We start from the raw sequence: 7261 nt of genomic DNA, 5'->3' as shown, positions 1-7261 counted from the left end.
ACCTGATTTCCAGATCAGATGATGTGTTAGAGAGGACAAGGTCTTTGATATCCTCAAAGCCTGCCATGAGGAGCCTTGCAGAGGACACTTCACAAACAAACAGACAAGATACAAAGTCCTTTCAACATGGTACTATTGGCCACCAATATTTCAGGATGCCAAGAAGTTTGTGAAGGGATTTGATAGTTTTCAAAGGATGGGCCAACCACTGCAATTAGATGAGAGGTCGTTACAGCCCCAGATCATCGTAGAACCTTTTGAGAAGTGGGATCTAGATTTTGTAGGACCAATCAATCCTTCATCCATACATAGATCCTACATCTTGGTCTATTCTAACTATGTCATTAAATGGGTCGAGGCGAAGGCACTAACCAGAGCCATGGAGCAGGTTGTCTCAGACTTTTTATTCGAAGACATCTTCATCCAGTTTGGCATACCCAGGGAGATAGTCACAGATGGAGGGCCACAGTTCACATCTCATAAGATCCAGGAATTGGTTGAGAAATATAAAATCCATCACAAAATCACAACACCTTACCATCCATAGGTGAATGACCAGGTGGAAAGCACTAATAAAGTCATTGAGGGGATCCTTACTAAGACTATGGCCAATCATCGAAGAAATTGGGCTGGCAAACTTCTGAAAGTGTTATGGGCATACATGACTACATGGAGGAACACCACTGGATTCTCACCATATGAACTTGTGTATGGAAAGAACCCTTTATTCCCCATTGAATTTGAAATCAAGACACTAAGGACAACATTGCAGGTCAATTTAGATTTGACTACAGCGCAAAGGCAGAGATTGAACCAGTTCAATGAATTGGAGGAGAAAAGGTTGGCTACTATCGAGCAAACAGAGATTATCTAGCAGCAGAGAGTCGAGTGGCATGACAGATTTATAAAGAAGAAACAATTCTAGAAAGGAGGTTGAGCTCTCTTATGCGACTCAAGGTTTAAGGACTTCAAGGGTAAGATTTTCACCAGATGGCTAGGTCCTTATGAGGTAGATGCAGTCTTTGACAATGGGAATATAAATTTGGTAACCATCGCCATTACTTGCAAATGGGCACCGTCTCCGGTTGTATCACAAACCTACCTCAAAGGATTCATTTTTCAACATTGTCACAAATTCGGATCTACAGGTTATGGGAACAGGGGAAATCCCCCCTGTGCTGCAAAAATTTTAACTTTTTCAATAAGTGTAACAGTTGAAAACCACCTGGTGGCAGATATTACACCCTATGCACAACATTTTTTTATTTCAAAGTGTATCATACGATAAGTGCTGTTACACGATATTTTGTTCTTTATCTTTTTGTAGAAATTAAGTTAATATATACGAGTCATCTTGGTTGTTACACTTGTAATAGCCGACGACTTTTTAGGAATAAAACGAGATACTTTATTGTAATAAACAACAAAACATCATCATGAACCTCATTAGCAGATCTAACTTCATGTGTCCCGCTGCCCGAGTATGATTCGACGTCACGCCACTCATTACTCTGTCCCACGTCACCCAGGTACGTCATCAAAAGGTAATATTGAATTCGAATTATTTTGTAATTATGGCAATTTAACATGACTGTTGATGGCTGAGGACGACTGTCATAATTAAGGTAGGGGGAGGAAAAATCATGTTGCGATATGACCGTTGCATGATTTGTAATTATTGGAAAAATCCAACAATTAAGGCACGTGACTCGGGAGTTATTGTTACTTAATTCCAAAACATACCAAAAAGGGTAAGGGCATTATTGATGAGACCTCCCCACAACTCACCATTAAAGAAAAATTCATTAGCTGTATGAACAATGCATGCCAAACCTTAATCCAAATCTGCACCTGTGCACCCTACCACCCTATCATTTACCCCTGCTGGAAGCATTGAATCCCTATTTAGAGTGTTCAAAGAGGAGGAAGGTAGTAGTGCAGGCTAAAAAAACTAGAGTGTGTGCCGGAGGGAAGATAAGTAGGTGAAACAACATTGAATTACAGAAGAAATGGGAGGAGCAGCGATATGGCACGAACCAGGAACTACAGAAGCCTTGGAAGGCTGTCCTGAGGCATGCCAGGTTTTCAAAGATGCAAGCTGGTTCGAATTCTTCCAGAGATTGGAAGGATCATATAATGGTGTGGCCATGGAATTCGCAAAGAACCTGGAAAGAAACCAGACGGAAGTCAGAGGACTGAAATTGGAGGTCACAGAAGAAGTTATTGCTAGAGTAACAGGATTGCCAGTAGAAGGGAAGAGATGGTTTACCAGGAAGGTTAATGACCCCTCGCTAAAAGGGGATTTTCTTCAGGAAAGCGAGTTGTTGGTTAAGAAGGAAAGGGGAATTAATAGGCTGTCACTCCCCCAGCCATGGGTGAATGTTTCCCTCTTCCTCATTAAGTACATTACTTGTGAGGGAAGAACAAAAATTGTGTTTAATTACCATTTCCCATTGCTGAACCATCTCTGCCATCAACAGCAGATTAACCTGCCATATTTCTTGCTAGGAAATATTAGACACATGGCCATGGCTATGAAAACAACTGCACATCCAGAAACGTGTGTTACAAACCACGACCTTATTAAAATCATCGCATTGGATGCCTTGAGCCAACAAGGCAAGAATTTGGAAGAGTTCATGTGGAAAATGCCGAGGACTACTCGCAGAAGGGAAACAAAGACGACTGGGGAAAATCTAGAGTTAACAAAGGAGTAACCATAGTCCTTGACAGTGAGGATCAACAAGAAGTCGGTTGATAAACCAATTGGTAACAGAAGGCCGAAGCAGAGGATAAGGGTTAGCGGACACCCAAAGTCCCCATCTACGTTGAGAAAGAACAAGGAAGCAGTCGAACAGAAGGACGAGGAGCAAGCTCAGCCAGAAAAACCTCCTTCACCTGGTAAGAGCGAAACCCAGTCCTTGCTGTTGAAAATTGAAATTTTAGAAAAAGAGATTAAGGAATTAAGGGAACAACTAGCAGTAGGAAAGGCAGAGCCAAGAGCCCCAGGGCTGGATACTTTAGCAGAGGCTGTGGACAGGGCTAGAAGGGGAGAAATCCCGGGAACTCTGTGTGTAGCCTATGCTGAGAAGTTGGTGGAAGCTAGATTCAAAGTTTGTGCAATAGATACTACCTCGAGGGGGACTCAAACCGAAAACTGGGAAGCTGTTACACCAGAACCTGTCGAGGACATTGCTGATACACAAGAACCAGCAACCGAGACAGCACAATCCACAAAGAGTGATCAAGTAATGGATACACAAGAACCCTTTGCTGACACTGTTGTTTCACCAGGAACAACAGTGGAGGAGGAAATTATCCAAGTAGAGGAAGAGGAAGATAATATCCATGAGCCGACGATCATTGTTGTTTTTACACAAGAACCAACAGCAGAGACCGAAGCTTGTCTGAAGGAAAATGATGAGAAAAAACCTGTGGATATTACTGTTGCCACACAAGAACCAGCAGTAAGAATGGAGGCTGACCAAGAAAATAAAGAAACTGTGGTAAAACCCACTGAGGAATTTGTTGTTACACAAGAACCAGTAGTCGAGGTGGGACAGTTTCGCCCTCAGGAGGCTGCTACACCTTTAGTTGATGATGCATGTGGGAGAATGTCGGGTCCTATTGAAGGATGGCATTCTGAAAAATTGTTGTTATTGGTAGAGCTGCAAAAGTGGAAGCAGCGAGCACTCTCTCTACAGGAGGGATTGATTCCACTTAATATGCATAAGAAAATGATGGATTCCCTGCGAGAGAAATGGTTGGAGGAAGAATGGGAAAGAAAAGAGGAGGCACGGAGGCATAAAGAAATGATGAAGAAAAAGCATGAACAGTTGTATCAGCTGCATCAAGAGGTCTTTGACCAACGTTTGATAAGACCAAAATCCGTGACCTCACTCTAAACTTGCTAACATGCAGGCAATCGTCCCCATCATACCCTATGTTCCTGTGGGAATGTTACTATTTATTTTAGTTGAGGGCAATTTATGAGAAAAGGTCCTATTTGGGTTCTTTTGCCTGCACCTTTTTGGAATTTTTTCAGTCCTGTGATTTTGATGATCATAATTTGTTGTGCGAGTTGTTCTTGCAAAACATGATGTGTGAATATGTGAGCAAAAATATGGCCGCTACTGTCCTTTCTTTCATTTGCAGTTGTGAGCATTCCTCTCATTTATGAGGAATCAGATTGATTGGAAACTGGCTAAGAAGGTAATAGAGCCTAATGAAGAAAGGACAACACTGTGGGTCCGAGCTAAACTAGGAATGGCCTATGAAGTATGGTGAGATTTCAAGTAGTTCTTGAGCACTCCAGAAAGGAGAGATAAATCAACCATCTGCAGAAGAAAGATCATGAGGGTCCACCTCAACTTTCTTGCAAACATGAGGAGCCAAGCGCTAGTCGGATGTCTCAAGTGCACTAAGGCTTGTAATGCAAAATTGTAGGAAGGGGACCCATTTCAGTATAAGAACTTTGTGGCTGTTGTTTCATGGGTACTGGAATACACCCAGATTATGCTGACACTGGGGGCATTCTGGATTGGCCTCAGGTTCAGATTCCCTTTGATCTGGTTGCCATTGGAGGAGTATCAACCTGATTATCAGTTATGTGATTATGAAGAGTAATCCTGGCCACGTGAGTTAATGGTCAATCAAGGATTTAAAGTTTCAAGTGATGATACTGTTGTTGCATACAATTTTACAGATTTCCATTGGGGGCACAATCGAAGGGTCTGAGGTTCTGGATGGGGACATGTAGTGGCTTCAGTCGGGGGGAGATGTTGGGTGTGGATTTTCACCCATTTTCTTTCCCTTGTTTTGACCTTTCTATCCTCCAGACCTGTGTCTTTATATGACCAAACTCCCTATTTTCTTACCTTTTTAATCCATTTTATTGTCATGTTACTTTGTTGTATTTTACCGAATAAATACGAGGCTTTATTCGTTTTTTGTGGCTAACTCGACGAGCATTGGAGCATGTTGGGAAGTTTATCTTTTTCAGGTGTTGGCTCGCAAAAGTAGACAGGCAGTAGGAGTTAACTGCAGGAAAGGGTAGAACAGTTCACTGTTACACCCTGAGTGTTGTTACATATTGCTACTACATAGTAGGTGTTGTTACAGATCACTGCTTTTATAGGTGGATGCTGTTACAAATTGCTGCTACACATCGGTGCTGTTAAAGGTTGCTATTACACATCGGGTGCTGTTACACCTCACATGGATCCACCATTACACTAGTAGTGCTGTCATCAATTATATCGCGTCATCCTGAACCATCATTTTCTCAATACTTTTGCATCGAAGCTAGAAATGTGGGGACTATTCCACATAATAACAGTCAGAAGTAGGATTGTTTATTTTTGAGGCAACAAGACTCAAGCAGTTGTAACTAATGTATATTTATTTAGCAGTAGGTTGCAACTTCTTTATTTTTGGATCAACATGAGAATCAGAGATTCTCATGACTGATCTGTTTTCTAATTTTTGGGATGTAATAGTTATAAAAGACTCAAATTTTTATGTATCAAAGGTGACATATAGAGGAGTAATGTTACTCTATTTCTGTAATTTCTAAACTTATTTTAATAGTAATTGGCATAATGATGTTTTTATTACTTTCCAACTAATTCGTTAATCACTTTTTGTGTTCTTCCTGCGCCCTGCTGAGGAGGAAGGGCCCTCCTCTTTGGCAGAGATTGCAACGATTTAGTTAGTGTACATTCCAATTTAGTTCATTGATTTATGGTTTCTCGTTGTTGTTGTACAAATAGTGGATTGAATTTGCTGTTGTTTCTATCTATTTTATACTGTTACACAGAGTCAATCAACAGAGAAATAGTAACCAACAGGAATAGTTGTTAGTTCTTGTGTAATGCACCTTTACTTCAATAGCTACGAGTTGTGATTTAATTCTACAGAGTGTTTTTATATCTGCATGCATGGTTTGATTTAGCAATTTAGATCAGCGACATCTTTTATAGTTTTTCTCCACTTTCTTATGCTTGGCTGGAGTGTATCGGTATAGACAGTGCAAACTCCATTGAAATAGGAATACCTACCCTGGGTTGACAATTAATGTTGTAGTTTGAGTCAATTAAGTTTGATTAAAACAACACTAGTTTTTATTGAAGAATTTTCTAGTGAACTTGGTAAACTAACAAATGTATGCAAGGAGCATAAGAAGAAATTGCAGGATTGTGATCAAATGAAGAAAATGCTCAAGGAAGGAATTAATACCTTGAGAACATAGCTTGAAGAATAAAAAATATTAGATGAAGTAAATTGCAGAAAGAAAAAATATAGAAAAGATCATGTTGAAGCACTTGAAGGTGTGATTGACAAATTGAGAAAGGAGCTTGAGGAAAAGAATCAATAGTTGGAGAAAGTGAAGAGCACCATACTAGTGAGAAAAATTGACAACAATCTTCAAAAGGGTAAGCCAAGTTTTCATGCAGTAAATAATGACAAAGAATATGAAAAGAAACCTACAACAAAGAATGTGATCCACAATTAGCAAAAAAATAGACAACCAAAATGATCTTTCACATCTAGAATACCATTTTCTTCTATGGTAGGAGGTAGTAGTTTTGAAAGGAGAAGTCAAAACTCCTTTGCTCCCTTGATGGATGAGATTGAGTACTTCATCTGTCACAATGTTAGTCATGTGGCAGCTAATTTTAGGAGGAGAATGCATTCATCCATGCATCAGTTTGATCAGCCAAAAGGAGGACCTACATTCAGGTATTAAAATTCTTTCAGTGGTGATTGTTTTGCTTGTAACATTTTTTGGCATAAAGCCATTAATTGTAGATCTAGTGTGAAAATATGGAGGTATAATATGAGATCCTTTATCGATTCTTTGTCTACATACCTTGGTCACATAGAGTGTTATGTGTGCCATAATTTTTGGGTAGATGGCCAAGGATTGTAAGCTTTCTAGATCTTTGAGGCCATTTATTCAAAAGAAACAATCAAAGGAGAATGTGCATTCTAGAAGCACATGGAACAAATTGCAGCATGTAGGAATATGTGGCATTGCACTTTGTTCTCATGAAGAGGATGAAATATGGTATATAGATAGTGGATACTCACACCAAATGTCAAGAGAGAGGTGAAAATTTTATTTTCTCAATAAAACCAAGGATGGTCGTGTTGTGTTTGAAGGTAGTGAAACCGCTAGAGTATTGGGAAGCAGTAAATCCAATCTTAGTGAGAAGAGGAAAAATGCAAAAGATGTTTGGCTCATTAAAGGTCTAAAGCA

This window comes from Pinus tabuliformis, chromosome 6 (genome assembly GCF_031772625.1).
Source record: "Pinus tabuliformis cultivar Carrire ecotype Pingquan chromosome 6, CPIR1, whole genome shotgun sequence".
NCBI lineage: Eukaryota > Viridiplantae > Streptophyta > Pinopsida > Pinales > Pinaceae > Pinus > Pinus tabuliformis.
The sequence above is the reverse complement of the archived record's forward strand: the minus strand, read 5'-3'. Positions refer to the sequence as shown.